Raw genomic sequence first — 4,505 nt, 5'->3', positions numbered from 1 at the left:
GATGTAAACCTGATATAAATAAAAATTTGGATAAACATTTAAATGAAAACAGTTTCAAAATTGGAGATTTAATCTTAAATTTCAGAGTATGCTTGCATTTCAATATGAGAAAAACAGAAGTGCAAAAGCACGAGGCTCCAGTCCCTTATTCAATCCAACCCTCATGTGGGAATGACTAATGTGGAAAGCTTCAGACCACTGATAATAATTATTCTCTAAATTAAAGATGAGCTTTAACTCAACTTCTTTGATGATTAAGAAAGCCAAATTTTCAACGCTAATTAGTTTCTCAGTAAGGGTCATTGTTGTTTATTGTTCAGGTACTCTTAAGGTAATTAGTGTGCCTGACCTAAATTAGGCACATTTTGCACATTTTATTAACAAGGCACAGTAACAGAAGCCCCTGACCAAAATATATTCTGTGCCTCTCTTCTGAGGTGGCCTACCAAGGAAGCAAATTTCACATCCAAGGATGCTTCCAACATAAACATCTGGCTACAGGTTCTTGGTTGTTTGACCAACAAAGGTTGCGCCATCCCGCTGCTCAGGGAAAAGTGGCTTCCTTGTTTTCTGAATCTTTTATTGCTGTTATGTTGCTTCATGTGTAGTGAAGAACTGAGCACAGCCAGACAGAAAAGTACTCTGACCTACCAAAGGAAACAGTAGGGACTGGTTTGCCATTCTATCTCAATAGCTTGCTATCTCAGCAGTAGAAAGTAGCTGATTTTTACAGAAAAAGAGTAGAAATCATAAATTATTGAATGATTCCTCCTACCTATAAAAATGGATATAATCTCTTCTCGTTTCCAACCACTGGCATTTTAAAACTTTCTGAATGAAAGGTGAAACTGCTTTTAATATCCAAGATCTAATTATTCTGATATTTAGATTATGAGAAAGTATGCAGTCCTTTCCAGCTTGTCTTCTCTGTATTGTTACCAATTGTGTATACTTCTAACATATTCCTTTTTTCCAAGCTCAAGAATCCAGTCCACTTAGTCTTCACAGCTACAATCTTTTCTTGTTGCTTTTCTTGGCACTGTTTTTGCTTCTACTACTCCTTTTATGAAATAGCTTAAAAGAATTGCAAATATATCCTTTTCAATATATGGAGGTACCTGTGGCTACAGAGAATATAACACTAAACATTAAAAAGTTTATGTTGTTTCTTTCAAAAGAATTACTGCTGGTATATTTCCCTTTGATTGACATTAATCACTGAGCTCAAGATATTTGCAGAGAACTATATAAAATCTGTTCTCAGCGAGGTAGCAGCCTGTCATTCTATTCATATCACATTAGCTCCATTACTATATTAATTTGAAATTTCAGTTATCAATTTAGCATCTTTTCACTCACCTATGAGTGAAACATGGTAACATTTTAGTTTTAGTTTGGGTAGCTAGCCTTAAATATGGCTGTCATGAATGAGACTAATTCTCCATTGTTACTGTGTTACTACTAATCACCTTTCACACATCCTTTATGAAAAGATGGTTAGGTCTAGCTGCCAACTTCTGCTACAACACAACTTACATAATTCTTCTTTTCCCCATTTAAAACCACTTATGATCACAGAAAAACCTCTACTCCTATTATAATTTTAATTTAGGATATTTTTTGGTGATAGGCTTTATCAAGCTCTTGCATGAAGCTCCTGCATTGAACAGGTGAAACTTAGCAATTTGTGTATTGAGTCCAGTCTTACACTCTGGTTGATTTTTGAGATGTAACTGCCCTCTATGACAGTCATGCTAACTCTTCTCCAATATTTAATATGTCTTCACATGCTTACCAAGCCCACCCTTTAATAATCCCTTATACTAACTGGTCTCCAAGATAATCAAATTACAGGTAAGATTTTTTTGTTAAAACTTTTCCCCCAGGATTATCATGCATACCAGTGCTGTCAGAGTAAAACTGTTCTAGGATTCATTCTGCAATTATGTGACTCTGTTGTGGAAATTTGTAGGGTGTCTCTGTCCAAAATAGCATGAGACAAAGGGATGCTTTCCCCCCTCACACTCCTGTTGCTTGACTCTAGACCTAAGAATGCACTCAGAGGAACTTAAAAGATAAACACATCCATGCACACCTATGGTCAGAAGCATGGTGTGGGAAGAAGGTTAATTCAGAGCTCCAGCTATGAGAGATTGCTCATGATCAAACCAAAGCCTTGAAATCAGTGTATAAGCTCACGGACACACAGCTCATCAGGCAGGGATTTACTCCAGTTACACAATACAACTCTTCCAATGGGCAGGACAGCCCATTGTCAAATACCTCTCTGCTGTACAAATGCTTCCTGGTGATGAGGAAGGCGTGAATGACTCTAAAACAGTGCTGTGACTAAAAGGCATTTACTCAGATGGAATTTCCAACTGGATTTTTGAACAGCTGAGAGACTTTGATGCAACTGACATTAAGGAAGACCCAAGATTTTCTGGGAGAAACTCATGGCAGCACAGGAGCACATGAGAAACCAACCAAGCTGTGTCAAAGTCAATGGACTCTCTAGCCCAGTGTACTTTCTCCAGCTGTGGCTGTAAGCCAACAGCCAGAAATATGAAGAACAAGGCAGCCTTGGGCTGAGGGTACCACAATCCCATCTCATTACTATTCCTGTCTATGTCTCTCCTTCCAGCATTTGCCCTATCTTCCCTTAACTCCTTCTTTCTCAACCACAGCAGCAGCATCATGTTCAGTGTAGGGGTCCATGTGTTACTGCAAATACTGAACAGCATGTAGGAGGAGAAAAACACGAGTGGTACGAAGCCAGACCAGAATTTTAAGATTGTTAATTAGGGCTTTGGAATAGACAGTCTGGGTCAACCCAATCTAGGTACCTATTCTGACAGATGTGGGTTTGTCCCACACTGACACTAAGCAAAGAATTCAAAAGCTCAAAAATGAAGTTTTGACCACAAGGTAAATATTCTGAGTTATTAGGTTTGGATGGAAATTATTGCAGGTCCAGACAATTCATTCCCTTTCTATATCCCCAAGAGCTTGAATGGAGCATAATGAATTAAAATAGTTAGAAATTGGGTCCTGTGCTTCCCACCAGGCTGGAAACCTCACTAAGGCAAAGTGGAGGGTCTGGTGCAGCTGCAGGGGGCTGAGGGCTCTTATTTTTTGCTTATCTGAACACTTGAAGTGGGACAGCCACTGTGAGGTTGCTTCTTAAAACAAATCATGCTTTACAGGTTCAAACAAAAAAAAAAAAGAAGTTACAGCCTTTTTTCCTCTGCTCCCACTGAGTCTGTTTACAGAATTCGGTGCAATGTTGATATGTTTAGGGTGCAACCATCAGCAGAGCCATCCTACAACACCAACATGCCATGAAGTACTGCAGCACATAGCTGTGAATGTTATCATAGGTTACCACAGGTTAACCTACAGAGTGCCCCGTGCCCACAGTGCACTGGTATGTAACCAGGTGCTCACACACCTCTGTGGATGCCCACGTGAATAGAGGGGGCACACGGCCATGCTTTTAGGCATTTCAGCATTATCATGCCCACACAAATGTGCACATCCTACTACCACTGCCCGATGGTTTTACCGCTCTCTACCTTCTTGCCACCTACAGTCACCACTGGTGACCTTCCGCAGTGAATATCTCATGTTGTCAGATGCAACTGATCCTTCCTTATTAGCTTAAAATTGTAAGAAACAGGTTTATTTTTTCAGAATTTTTGCTCCTGAACTGTTAATTTCAATGTACACGAATGTAAACAGATAGTGCAATCTACTTGGTCTCTTTCTTGACGCGCTTTGGGACTAGCTACAACTCAGTAATAATTGTTTCTGAAGCAAAACGTGGAATAAAATGTAGCTGGCAATAGAAACACCATTCCTTGCTTCAGGCTGAAAGGTCTTTTGAGCGCAGGCTGTTCCCGTGGGAAGCCCACCTCCTGCGTGCGCAACCCGCGTCTCCGGGTTTAGTACGGTTATTTCGGCTTTTATTCACCAGAAGCCACTTCGAAACCCAGAAGCCACACAGATCACAGATCACCGCGATCGTCCCGATACGAGGAAACCCGGCCGAAAACCCTAAACTTTGGCTCTGAGCGCAGCGTACTTTGGCCCGTCATGGCGGCCGCCGGCCGGCACCGCCCCGACGGGATGGGACGGGACCCGCCTGTGCGGAACCTGCGCCCCGCGGAGCGCGGCCCGCAGGGAAAGGGAAGGCAAGGGAAGGGTAGGGAGAAGGGAGGAGAGGCGAGGGTGCCGCGCCCGGGACAGCTCTGCCCCCTCCCCGGCGTGCCGCTCCCGGGCGCGGCTCCGCACGGCTCTGCGCGCTGCCGGCGCCGCGGCGGGGCGGGGTAACGAGGGGAGGGGACGGGCAGCGCCTCGCCGCGGAGGTGGGCGGCGAACGGGCGGGGTGTTTCAGCGCCGTGCCCGGGACGGGCATTACCCCAAAAGGCGGAAAAAAAAAAAAGGCAGTAATTAAAGTCGCCGCTGCCGCGCGCGGTCCCACCCTCCCCACTGGCCGGCTCCTG

The sequence above is a fragment of the Vidua chalybeata genome, chromosome 1 (assembly GCF_026979565.1).
Source record: "Vidua chalybeata isolate OUT-0048 chromosome 1, bVidCha1 merged haplotype, whole genome shotgun sequence".
In the NCBI taxonomy this organism is placed as follows: Eukaryota; Metazoa; Chordata; class Aves; order Passeriformes; family Viduidae; genus Vidua; species Vidua chalybeata.
This window is presented reverse-complemented; position numbering follows the sequence as displayed.